The following is a 14,246-nucleotide window of genomic DNA, read 5'->3' as shown; positions in this document are numbered from 1 at the left end:
ACGTATATTCGACGAATCACTGCCCACTGGCAATAGGTTTATTCCATGCTGAAAAGAGAAGAGAGAAAACATAACGTTTCAGCTGTGAAACCTTCTTCAGGTTTTTTTCTCTCTTCTCTTTTCAGCATGCAATAAACCTACAGTATTGTTCCTTTGCAGATAAGAATGCTGACGTAGCTACATACCTGAATATATTAAACGTTTCATCTATATGATCAACATAATGTTCTCCTGAATAACTGCTCGAAAGAAGCCGCAGCTCAGGTGTTCGAGAGATTTGAAATCGGATGGGTGGATTTAGAGTCCAGACTGCGAACCGACAGCTGACACATGTCTTTTACAGAACCGTTTTGATTTTCTCTACTTTGTCCCCGTAACGTCATTGTCCTGCTCGCAGCCGAGCCCGACACACGGTACCATCTGATTTCTGTCGCTGGGCGGGTCTGTGTGGGTTCTAATGCCCCAGTATTATGACGGGGACACTGGACTGTAAACAGGTGCCGTCCTTTGGCTGAGACGTAAAACCGAGGTCCTGACTCTGTAGTCATTAAAAATCCCAGATCGTCTCTCGAAAGAGTAGGGGTGTAACCCCGGCATCCTGGCCAAATTTCCCATTGACCCTTTACCAGTCATGGCCTCCTTATAATCCCCATCTCTGAACTGGCTTCATCACTCTGCTCTCCTCCCCACTAATAGCTGATGTGTGGTGAGCGTTCTGGCGCACTATGGCTGCCGTTGCATTATCCAGGTGGGGCTGCACATTGGTGGTGGTGGAGGGGAGTTCCCATTACCTGTAAAGCGCTTTGAGTGGAGTGTCCAGAAAAGCGCTATATAAGTTTAAACAATAATAATAATTATTGTTATTATGTAAAATGCAATAAAAATATCATGTTTGATAAATGTAAAAACTGATAAAGCTAATGCTTTTTTCAGGGCTATATCTACTTAAAAAAAAGAGAAGTCTGTGGCGATTGTGAAATTTGGAGAACATGCACCAGTGGGTGCCTTCACATCTCCAGCTTCAGCCTCGCCTGTAGCTGCAAGAAGGTTAAAAGCGCACAAGTGATCTGTCTTTGGTCAAAGGAATTGCTGGAGCAGTATGACGCAGAGCAATATCTAGCAGCTGTAGACAATGTTCGGGGAAGAGATAATTCTGTTTTCAGCACAGGGAGTGAGAATGAGCTCAGTCCGGCTCCCAGCAGAATCCATCCTGGTTTGGTTACTGTTGACTGTGCGTCTGAGGCTCTTTGGATCGCAACGTGAAAAAAAAAACAATTGTTCACATCGTGTGACTTCCACGAGAGGAAGGGAAGATATCATTTTTAAAAATATCAGGACTGAAGATTTGGATCCGGGGCCTCATACTTATCAAATTATTAAAATAATAGTTATTAAAATATCAGATTGTGTTTCTGCAACATTTTGTGCACAGTACACCATCTTTATCTAAAAATAAAACAGTCACAACGAGGCCTTTACACGCAGTCTGGGGTATTTTTCCCTTTTATATTTTTGCCACTTTATATCGAACCTGTTATACTCCCAAAAGTGCACAGTAGATTTTACTTAATAAAAATGTACAATTCACCGCTGGTATAAACAGATGTGTGCCGTGTCTGCCTTTGTAAGCATTTGTTTAAAAAATAAGTTCACAATACGATAAAAACACAGAAAGCACAAACTTAATAATACAACGATACAAAATCAATACCAAATCATAAAGCCAATTAAGTAGCTATCCTTTGAAAACAGAGAAAACCTTTATATCTACAAAAAAAACTTGACATTTGTATGTATTTTTGAATTACAAAGCAGACAGAGTAGTCCCTTAATTGAAAGATCAGATCTTGGCCAAAACAAGACAATCAGACGTGAGTTGAATTCAGAACAGGAGCCTCTGCTTCGTCATTTACTGAGCTTTTGATCAACGTCTGAATGAAACAGATTCGCTATTTTAACTATTTGATTAAAGTACCTTCCTTCGAGCCGGAGTCAAACCAGAAATCTAAGGATTCCCAGTTGTTTCCACTACAGTCCTCCACTCTACCAGCTGAGCTATCGAATGAATGTCAGGTGCTGCTCTCTGTCACATACTGCCCAATGTTGTGCAATGTTGCGGATGATTTAAATCACAGATCGACATCGTTTCCAACTCGTTTCCTTAGTTTTTTTTACCTTGAATTTAACCCACGAAACAGCATTCTATTGTATAAACTTCCGGGGATATTACAAAATGTTTGATGAGGCATCAATCATTCCAGGCGGAAATGGACTCATTTTTTTTCTCGGGGGATCATATTAAACATTTCATTTGGATCGAGTACAGGATCACCATGAGGAACAAAACTAAGTTTCATTATATGTTTATTAGAAGCTTTATCACAGCTAATGCATGTAAAGCCTTTAGTATGCGACAGTGAGAGTTCAGTTATGCCTGGGAGTGAAGAGAACTGAAATTTAGTAAATTCATATTTAAATAGATTGCAAATCTTCTAAGTGTTCTGTCACTGCAAAATTACAGGAGTCTACCAGCTGCCAGACGTGCTTGTTTTGGGACTATTTCCAATAAGTATCACATTAGTAGTTGTGTGTCCTTACTGGTATCTTTTAAACTGTGAGGGACATTCGGTTATATACAAACGAGACAGAGACACAGTAATAATCCTATTTTACAGTGTCCTGCATTTTAATTTACTGATCAGATAAATTGAAATGTTCTGATTCAGAACCCCTGCAGTTCATACTAATTAGAACTCAACAATGCTCCTGAGTCCTGAGCACACGTTCAGCTGGGCTCTGACTTTGTTCAGCATGACTTGTTGTTGCATTTGAGCTCAGAGCTGGAGATGATCTCCATATTCTACCACACTAACAAGTCCGAAACTTAGTACACAGTACACACTTTTTAAGTGAAGTCAGGTTGTTAAAAAAATAAACCAGCGCCCTGTCACAGAAACGTACCCCGGTCTCCCGCGCAACAAGCGGGGGTACTCAGCACTCTACTAACGAGGAGCGCTTGTCCGCAGCTCAGCGTGAGCTCTGTTTACTGTCAGCAGACATTTCCTCATTTCAAAAGACGTTTTCACCTGCTCTCAGCTTTTTATAGACGGCCATAAACGCTCAAGAAGTAATTCATTTCAGTTTGAAGTCTGTTTCTGTTGTCTCAGCTCTTGATGAAGAAAAGCCGTGCGTGTGAGACTCCCTTTCTGAAGACGTTTGCCGTCACCCTGCAAGAGAGAAGATCCATCAATCACCGAGGCAGCCACTGAGACAATTAACATTAAACACGTGAAATGAGAGATGTTTTCTACCTAGGGATTTTATCGTTTCTACTCTAACTTCTTTGTCAGAAGTGGAATTTGAACAAACGCCTCAAGGAGAAACTGCAACCTGAATGCAACGCCTTAGACCACCAACCATCCTGCCTGGGGCTTTTATATGGAATTATATTTTATTTCTTTCTACTTGTTGAAAAGAAAAAAGTGAAATCATGTAATTAGGGAAATGTCTTTTGTTCATAGGGAAAACTAGTACGAGCAAATGTAAAGTTTAGAGCAGCGCTCAATAAAAACGATCAGAAACCGAAAGCGCTTCTTATGCGGATCAATATATTCCGATACCGCTGGTTCTGCAGAAGAAATAAGAATAGCCGAACTCCAAGCACTGTGTTGCCATTACGGCTACTCTGGCTGCAGCTGCTGTAAGACCTAGTCAGCCGGCACAGAAAGTTGTAGGAGGTCAGACTGGTTGGCACTGTCTAAATAACAGTGTGCGAATTTAAGCTTATGTATTACCATTTACAATGTAATACATGCTCTAAAAGCAATCCTGCACTGGCTGCTATTTGAAACACCTTCATCAAAGACGCGAATTAGAGATTTATGCAGCTGGCTTTTATGCTTCACAATACAATGCAATCAGGAAAATAAACCAATTAGAATAATGCAAAACAACGTCTGTTCTTAAAAATGATAGCTGTTTTACACTGACGTCGCTCTTTATGAGATAATACAGATTGTGAAGACAACTGCACCCTAGCAGATCAAAATATTACACAAAGGCTGTAAAGCACACTCTGAATCGATCTGAAAATGTGATTTCCGCGAACCGTTTAGGCTCCAACAGGGAACTTGGCGCTTCTCCTGCAAAGCATTTACTTTACTGGTGCTTTTAACACACCGCTTTATTTAGCTCGTCAGGATGGCTGAGTGGTCTAAGGCGCCCAACTCATGAACTCTTGTCTTTCCTTGCTTGGGTGTCCCGGTCCTCTGAATAGACGGGTGGGTTCATATCCCACTCCTTACAGCTACTATCTTGCATGTTTCCCGACTGTTGTGCTCGCTAACGGAAAAATGGAGAAACCAGTTTGCGGGCACATGATAGGCAGGGAAATGCTTCGTGAACTCTTCAATGTGATCAGCAGAAAGTCAAATAGGCTTCGAATTCTGCCTTATGAACTGTTTGGGCTGCCTGTAATCTGGAAAGATTTACTGCAAGGTATGCATTCAAATGTGAAAGACTGCAATAAAAAAAACAGAAGAAGATTTATTAAAACATTGTTTTCCTTGCGGTTTCTCCTGTATTTCACTAAATGTGGCATTGTGAAATCAACCTGTAGCCCTACGGAATGCAGTCACTCTCCCAGTGACAGCGGCAGGAGCCGAGACGATTACAGTATATCAGAGCTCGAACAGAGTTCGAAAATCTAGGCAAAGTGATTCATAGAACATTTGTATTAAACTTTCCTATGTGCCTGGCCTTACTGAAGTATTTGTAGCTGTATTTCAGCTTCTGTCTATTTCTATACTTTACAGTAGATAGTGTTTAGCCAGAGAAGAGAGATACAAGCGGTATACCCCCACAGTAACCGTCGATTCCAATAACCTTAACTAAAGCAGGAAGATCAGTTTCTGCTGGACACAGCTGTTTTCTGAACTGCAAATCTCCAACACAGGCTGGGGGCGCTGTGTGTCCAGGCTGAGCGGTTATATGAGAAAAGACTCAGCGAGCTGCAGGCGCGGCTCATTACTCTGCGCTCCCCATGCGGAATGCACGCGTCCTCCCTCCTTTATTACCTTCATACACTCCTCTCAAACCACAGCAAACTCGGTGAACATTTACTGGGTCTTTCTTTCTGAGATCACAGGCAGAAACAATAAACACGCTGAAAACAGGAAGGTATTCCTGATCGTAGGCGAAGATGCGCAAAAATAAATCCCCTAAAATCCAATAAAGTCCTGTCACGTCCAGGTACTATTCTGATGTATCTGAATAGTTATGGCAATGTTGTTACAAAAAAGAGACAAATGAACTTTTTTATTTCATTCGAGCTGTAAATTTGAAAATGTTTTATTTTCAATTATCTAAATAATACAAAACACAATCACTCATCGTAAGCGTCTGACCATTGATATTCCGGAATTATAAGCCCGCACACAGGCATTGCGAAATCACACGCTCACAAGCAATTCAACGAATATGATGCCTTTCAGGGGCCGAATATTAGACACGAGTCATCGTGCGGAGTTTTTTCCTCCTCTACCGCAGTCTTTGCTTCGGACCACCCCTCTTGCCGCATGTGCGCTTAATTTTCGATTTTCTGTATAGAACACCGAATATCTTGAAGAAGTCTGGCAAGGGAGGACTGCTGGATTATTGACGTGTAATATTTGGTTCAAAATCAACATCCTCTGCTATTGCCGTTGCTTCTTTGATAGTTTCTTCAAATTCCTCATCTGACTTTCAATATCGAGGGATATTGTGGATAATACCATACTATCTGTAGCTTTCTTTTGATCGCCTGTTTTATTAAAATGCCAGCCTCTTTTACAGTTATTTTAGATGTTTGGCAAGGTGTAATATCCTCCCTCACATCCTCAGCTAAAATATTTTAAAAGTACAACAAAATTACATTATATTGAACAGCACTAGGTTAACATTTAGAATTCAAATTAAGGTAAATATACGAAAATATTAAAATATAACTCCGGCGATTTGTCGTTTTTGCTTGTCAAGTTCTCAGATAATTTTGCATTGTATTTTTAATTATTTTAGCTGAGGATGCAACAGGAGTATAAGTGAATTTTCCCGCCACACATTGGAACATACATTTCCATGGGTGAATACTATCTGCTTGAAAGTTTCCCTTGTCGGTAATTATTGGAAATTCCCGGTAATGTTGACTCTACTGCAGTCTTTACCTCAGACCAACCCTCAATTGTTTACTACTGCAAATATCAAAATAGTTAAGGTTTTGCGGAAAAATTAAATATCTGTGGTGATGATGTTTACTATGGGAGGAAGTGCGTCCCTGGGTGGGCTCAAAACACCCAACGTTGGGTTAAGAGCCGAACAAGCCAACCAAATGCACCACAGAAACGCTTATCCGCCGCTTTTTGCCATTTACATACTTTTGGTGAACACAAAATTCGCTCACATTTCATCTTTCGTAAGATATATGATTTAAAAAAATTCCACAAAGGAAATGAATACATGCATTAAACCAAATCAAGCCCTCTGTGAGTGTCCCAAATGATCTGTTCTGTAAAACAAGACAGGAAGAAAGGCTTCGCTAGAATTTGAACACACGATTTCCTCTTTATTAAACAGGTGCTTTAACCAGCTAAACCACAGGGCCGGCAGAGGACTATGCTTACAGCCGCGTGGACATACCGCTCTGAGACATCTGCGTTCGGTGTGCGCTGAGCCTGCTCGCCGAGCAAGTTGCCTCCTTTTCATGCACTAGCAGCCCCGATACTAAGAGACAGGATGAGAAATGGCTTTTATCTGGCACTTTTCATATCCAAGGAGATCAATGTGCTTTCCGTGTACAACAGGGTGTCCTCTATACTCGCCACTGAAGCACAGGACACGCCTGGTGGATTGACATCACTCAAGCAAAATAGTGAAATGGCAGGTGGAAGAGGAAAATGACCATCAAGAAGAAAGATGATCTTGAGCGCGCCAACTCATGTCCGAAGGGGCTGACTCCCTCGAGGAGGTGGCCGAGTGGTTAAGGCGATGGACTACTAATCCATTGTGCTCTGCACGCGTGGGTTCGAATCCCATCCTCGTCGTCCTGAGCTTTTGACTTGTGATCCGTTTCTAAGTCGGGTTTGTGCACTTTTGCTACTGTAGTATAGCAGTAATATTTCTAGCGTTGGCTGAACATGGCTTACAACAGTAGCTGACAGACAATAGTCTCTTAATATTTAAGACACCTGAAGAAGGCTCCACGGCCGAAACGTTGTGTTCTCTTTCTTCTTTTTTTCAGCATGGAATAAACTTATTACTTGTTCTTAATATTTAGGTTACACTTATGTTTTGTACTGCTTTCACCTGATATTAATAGTAGTCCTGATGAACGGTTTTGGGACATGGTACATCTTGAAAAATGTTCTTGTTAATTTCAATTTGGAAAAACTGCACTCACCAGAAGCTGAAACAGGTAGTGTTTAGATAATGCGCAATGCAATAGCAACGTTTGGAGTTGAATCTTGCTATGAGTCCTTACCTGTTACAGGAGGCGTTTTGGGACTTTTTTTTACCCCAGATAAAGCTATCAATTAATCTTACATTTCTACTATATCAGTATTAGCAACATTATCTTTACCTCGCACTAAATGTAGCTTTAAATAAGAGTAAATTTTAAAATATATGTAAAAGTAAATGCTATTCCATATATTGTAACTTTGTGGTATTTAGAATGTTTATCTGAGGATGCAAGGGAAAGTATTATACCTTGGGAAACATCCAAGACAAAGGTAAAAGAGGCTCATATTTTAATAAAATTTTCGATCAAAAGAAAACCACAATCTGTATGATATCATTGTCAATATCCCAAGATATCGACGTTCAGTTGAAAGATTTGAAGAAACTCTCCAAGAAGCAACTCCAGTAGCGGAGTTTTGATTTGAACCGATGTTTGCACCTCAATAATCCATTAGTCCTCGAAAGAAACAAAGACAGGGATGTTTTGAGTGTCACCATGATCCTCTTCTCAATCCAAAAGAAAGGTTTTCTATGATCCTGATCCCACTAGCAAAAGAGTCAATTTCTGCCTGCACTGATATCCCTTCAAACGTTTTGTAAGATCTCTGGTAGAATATACAGTAGAATCCAGGTCTATTTCTTCTACTAAAAGAGACTATGGGAGTGAATATTTTGATGTCGAACTGGGATTTAAATAGACAGAAACACTACACTACATTGGGCTACGCGTATGACAAAACGTGGGCGTTTTGAGTTGACCTTTCCATAACTCAGTTGCTAGAGCGTAAAACTGTTTCAAAGAGCAGCGGGCGATTGTTATGTCGCTGTTTTGAATCCGGCTCGAAGGATGGTGTTTTCTTGTTCCTTAATTAAAATGTGAAAGTATCGAATTTGTGTTTCACTTTTACGTTCACCGAACGCTCAGCAAACAGAGAAGCAGAGGCTCCTGTTCAGATATATCCTCACGTCTGATTGTCTTGCTTTGACCTTTAAAATGTGCACTGTTGACTGTTCACTCTTCCTAACATAATTAAAGACCTGCGGAAAAAACTCGGTATCGGGAGTTTAGTTCAGTGGCATCGCGCACATACTCTATGAAGCGTCGTTTTCAATCGCCGGCGTGTCCACTCTGGATTCTTTTTAAACGCGATATCTTTCCTTCCTCTTGTGACTTCCCTCGTGTGTGAATTTCAGGGAGACACATAAACCCTTTGTCTGAAGAGACAAAAGAGACATTTTCTAAACCAGACAAAATGAAAGACGTAGTAATTATAGACACGTACAAAACACGTGAATCTAATTGAGAACATGTGGACCGGGGCGATGTATTACTAGTAGCGGCCCTGAGCTCACTGTAGTGCAGTTGAGTAAGAGGATAGTAGGGACAGTGGCGCAATGGATACCGTGTCTGATTTTAGATCAGAAGTTTTTAGGTTCGATTCCTGCCTGGCTCGTGAAGCTTTTAAACCACGCTACTCAACACTGTCACCTAGTGTGTGCGGTCCTACACAACCTTACTATCGACTGGATGAGTCTCCAGTTCATTCCGCCTGTTTCACCACCGTTATTGTTGGACCACAGCCACAGATATGAGAAGACATACTGTTCCGAACAACTGTCTTAAATAATCACGTTGAAAAAGGTGACTAAGTTTTTTTTTTCTTTAACGTAACCTTACATTTGCCTATAAAGTTTACACTATTTTCTGTAGCCACAAATCCCCAATATTTCTGCTGTTTCCTGAGAAACACGAGTATAGAGTTAAAACACAATAAATAATACCACAAATCTATTCAGTTAACACCCAGATGTGACAGGGGTAACTTGCACCCCCTTTAAATATGTATTTCTTTAATTTCAGTTCTCTTCCCTCCCCAAGATACCTGCAAATTCACTATCGCGTATTAAAGGCTGTACATGCATTACCTGTAATACAGCTACTAACAAAGATATCCATTAAAGTTAATTATTAATAAATAATACTATTATTCATAAAGACATGTATTCATAAGATTCATCATGAATAGTTGTGGTGTCTGGAAAGCAACTGTAGTTAAATATAGAAAAAAAGAGTTGTAGTTATTGAGGTAATTTCAGGTAGAATGCAAGAACTAAAGTTAACTAGTCCCACAGTAATGCGTGGGGTCCTATCAATAGAAAAAAAATATTTGTATCCTGAAAACACAACAACCACAAAAGGAGAAGTATTCTGGGAACCTAGGTAAATCCCTGTAGTAGCTGAACAACTATAAAAACAAACAAAAAACTTGAAAACATAAAGAAAAAGAACATTAAAAACATATCTGGGAAACAACAAAAACACAGAATCTAACTGTGAGAGCTTTTTCAAATTTTTGGTACTGCATCATGCTCCTCTCGTCTAAGAAGATATCTCGTGATATCTTTCTAAGAAAATAATTGCCCGGTGATATCGACTCAGGTACTCAGTTGTTACGTGCTGTAATTCGATACATGCAAAGCATATGTATTCCCTCCAATTATCAATAAGGTATTAAACATTACATGCCACTTTTTCTCTAGCTGATGTTCATGTTGGATCAACTGTGAGAAAGGCATACCTGGTCGTGCTTGAACCAGCACCTTACTTTAATTTTAGTCCCAACCTGACCACACTAAGCAATTGTACCACAGAGACTCCAACAGGTTGGTTTTCTCCATTTACAGTTTTTGGGAAAAAAATAATCTGCATTTTTAAGCAAGATTGTATTTCAAATTTCACAAATTGTAAGTATTTCTTGAAAAACGCTGTTTCAGAAAGAAACTGAGTAGACGGGAATAGTCCAGTCAGTAGAATATTGAACTTCTCATCTCAGGGTCCCTATTCAGGCAGCTGATTTTCTTGCAACTACTTATTTCATGCTGAAACGAGAAGGAAACACATTACAGCAGAGGAGCCTTCTTTGGGTGTGATACAGAATAAACCTTTATTTGTTTCTTCCAAATTAATTTAAACCTCATCTCCAGCACCTAAACTCGTCAGTTGCTTTCAGTAGCTAAAGACACAGACCATACTGCTCCAGGTGAGGTTCAAAACCACAACCTCAGCATGACTTCGCTGTGCACTGCTGTATAAGCACCGCACGCAGACCAATTGCGCCACTGGAGCTGTATACCTCCCGCTCCTCATACAGACTGCCGCTGCAAGAAAATAGGGTTTTGGTTGTGGATCCATCTCCACATGGGGGAAAGGGACAGTAAAATAGCAAGGAAAATACAAGAGAAGAAACTGAAAGAACTGTGGTCAATGCAAAGTATGAAGAAAAGAGGTGGTCAGATACATAAAACAGCTCGGCGGATAATTTGTAACGACGATAAAAATTTTTTAACTAAGTAGCCTTAATGGCAGCACAGTGTTAGGAGTTCGGCTTTTCTTATTTCTTCTGCAGAACCAGCGGTATCGGAATATACTGATCCGCATAAGAAGCGCTTTCAGTTTCTGATCGATTTTATTGAGCACTGCTCTAAACTTTACATTTGCTCGTGCTAGTTTTCCCCATGAAAAAAGACATTTCTCTTATTACATGATTTCACTTTTTTTCTTATCAACTAGGAGAAAGAAATAAAATATAATTAAGTATAAGAGACACGGGTTGGATGGTTGGACTTCAAACTGAAATTAATTACTACTTGAGCATTTATGACAGTCTTTAAAAAGCTGAGAGAAGGCGAAAACGTCAGTAGTATAGAGCGACACCTTTCGTCAAACTTTCCGACAGGCTGTACATGCATACCTGTAATACAGCTACTAACAAAGATATACATTAAAGTTAATTATTAATAAATAATACTATTATTCATAAAGACGCGCATTCATAAGATTCATCGTGAATAGTTGTGGTGTCTGGAAAGCAACTGTAGTTAAATATAGAAAAAAAGAGTTGTAGTTATTGAGGTAATTTCAGGTAGAATGCAAGAACTAAAGTTAACTAGTCCCACAGTAATGCGTGGGGTCCTATCAATAGAAAAAAAATATTTGTATCCTGAAAACACAACAACCACAAAAGGAGAAGTATTCTGGGAACCTAGGTAAATCCCTGTAGTAGCTGAACAACTATAAAAACAAACAAAAAACTTGAAAACATAAAGAAAAAGAACATTAAAAACATATCTGGGAAACAACAAAAACACAGAATCTAACTGTGAGAGCTTTTTCAAATTTTTGGTACTGCATCTTTGGTACTAATTTCAGGTAGAATGAAAGACCTAAAGTTAACACAACAACCACAAAACAAGAAGTCTTCCGGGAACCTAGGTAAATCCCTGTAGTGGTCTAATGACTATAAAAACAAACAAACAAATGAAACAACTTCAAAACATAAAGAAAAAGAACACTTAAAACATATCTGGGGAACAACAAAAACACAGAATCTAACTGCGAGAGCTTTTTCAAGTTTTCAGTACTCTATCGTGCTCCTCTCGTCTAAGTAGGTATCTCTCAGATCATTTGGAGGTCCACAGCTGATGGTAATTTAAGTAAGTAGCTGAGTCAGCATGCGTGGGCTGCAAAAGAACGAGGAAAGGTTTATTCCATGCTGAAATGAGTAGGAAACAACGTTTTGGCTGTGGAACCTTCTTTGGGTGTGATAAGGAATAGACCTTTACTTGTTTCTTTCATATTAATTTAGATCTTATCTCCAGCAAATACCTAAAAGCACTCTAATTGCCACACTGCTCCAGGTGAGGCTCAAACTCACAACCTCAGCATGACTCCACAATGCACGGCTGTATAAGTACCACACACAGACCAATTGCACCACTGGAGCTGTGCTGCTCACTCTCCTCATACAGACTTAAGCTTCAGAAACACAGGGTGAAAACAGGGTTTTTGTTGTGGATCCATCTCCACATGGGGGGAAGGGACAGTAAAATAGCAAGGAAAATACAAGAGAAGAAACTGGAAGAATCGTGCTCACTGTAAAGAAGGAAGGAAAGAGGTGGGTGGATACATAAAACAGCTCGGCGGATAATTTGTAACGTCATTCTTTAGTGACAATCAGCAGACGGATTTCTCTTCATGTTCCGCTGTGCAGTTTGAACGTTTGTTCTCCCAGATCGGTTGGTTATATGAGATCAGCTGATACTAAATCGGACTAATCAGAATCAATACAATTGATGTCTGGCGAAGGAAAATAACCTTTGTACATGATCTGGAATGTGACTGGTTACATTTCTGCACAGTTACAACCCCCTTTATAAAGGTTGTGCACACTTATAAAACCATGGCATTGAAAGTTTTTTATTATTGCTCCAAAAAATGTTCAATTTGTTTTCTTTCTTAAATGTTGTTGATTAAAAGATCTTATTAAATGTGAAAAACTCTGATTGTGAAAAGGTCAAAATGTTAGTGAAAAAATGTGTAATGTGAGGAAAGATGGATTGTGGGAGCCCCTTGACTCCTCGTGTCGTTCTGTATTTCTCTCACATTCTACTGGGAGTGGTGCCGTCGCTTCTGGATAAAGTCTGTCAGTGGTCATTCCAGATGGGTCAGGTATGACTGCGCTTCGGCACAAGAAGAGATATGTGACTTGTGACGACCCTGACAGTGTCTTCATTCTTCTGTCTACTTTTTTCCAGAGCCTGGATAGCTCAGTCGGTCTGTTGTTCTAGCATAATCTGCCCTGCTTTTGAGTCGACAAAGCAACAGGTGCATTCAACACACCAGTCTCCACCGCTTGTTAGGATGGCTGAGTGGTCTTAGCCACTCAAAGACTCAATCATGTGTAGTGACAGTTTTATGTTATTCACAACACGGATTTCCCTTCATGTTCATTAAGATGTGTAATTTGTATGTTGGTTATATGAGAACAGTTTCTTCAAAAGTCTTTTACTTTATGAATTGTAGTAGAAATAGTTTTTTTTTAAATTGTTTTCTAAAGAAGATCTCATGAAGTATTGCCAGGACCTGCCTTTAGCACTCAGTAGCGATAACGCTGTTGATATAGATGGAGAAGAAATGTAAGATGAGTTGATGATCTAAGCTAAAATAGCCTTTACACCCCTCCTGTAACAGTGTTCGTATTCATTGCAAGTAATATTCTTTTACAACCCCGAACATTGCTTTTGCATTAAGGGTTATGTAACCATTAGCGGTTTCGGTAGCTTCTGGAAAGCGCACTTTTCAAACTGAAGCCTATAAGAACATTATTCAAGATGCACCATGGCCCAGAATCATTCATCGGAACAAGGATTAACATCAATTGAAAGTACTCCAAAACAAAAGCTTTGACCGAAAAATTAAAAGAGTAGGCAAGCATTAAAACAACACTATAACTTCTTGACTTCCAATCTCTTTCCTGGTTCAGGCCATGTAAAATGACATAATCAGTGGAGTCATGCCGAGGTTGTGAGTTTAAGCCTCACCTGGAGCAGCCTGGTTTTCTGTCTTGACAGGTAAACAGTGTTTTGTGTTATTTGCTAAATGGACAGAGGATTCTGTGTTAACTGTGCTCCTCCTGGGAGAGGTCAAGATGAGAAGTTCACGAGGCTCGTGGTAAATATCCTATCCAGGAATATCGGGGCTGTAGGGGGTCAGATCTATAGATGTAGTAAACACATTAGTGGAGATGGTGTGTCTGTTCTCTGTGTGAGAGCCGTGCGGGAAGAATAATCTGTGGTCTGGGAAGAAGAGATCCTCGTTGGAAGAGCGGCGCTTCTCACAAGAGAGAATGAAATTTTTTTTTTTTCCCAGGGACGCTGATTTTTCTCTTTGGGGGAATTAAAAGCATTTGTAGGAG

At 39.9% G+C, this 14,246-nt stretch overlaps 1 non-coding gene across 1 annotated transcript; it reads left to right on the top strand.

The window, feature by feature from the left end:
• The first annotated feature begins 6,994 nt into the window (after positions 1-6,994).
• On the top strand, positions 6,995-7,076 carry trnas-acu (transfer RNA serine (anticodon ACU)). Its single transcript has one exon. It is a non-coding gene; the product is annotated as a tRNA-Ser (tRNA).
• Positions 7,077-14,246: the final 7,170 nt, after the last annotated feature.

The sequence above is a fragment of the Atractosteus spatula genome, chromosome 10 (assembly GCF_055471065.1).
Source record: "Atractosteus spatula isolate fAtrSpa1 chromosome 10, fAtrSpa1.hap1, whole genome shotgun sequence".
NCBI classification, from domain to species: domain Eukaryota; kingdom Metazoa; phylum Chordata; class Actinopteri; order Semionotiformes; family Lepisosteidae; genus Atractosteus; species Atractosteus spatula.
This window is presented reverse-complemented; position numbering and strand designations above follow the sequence as displayed.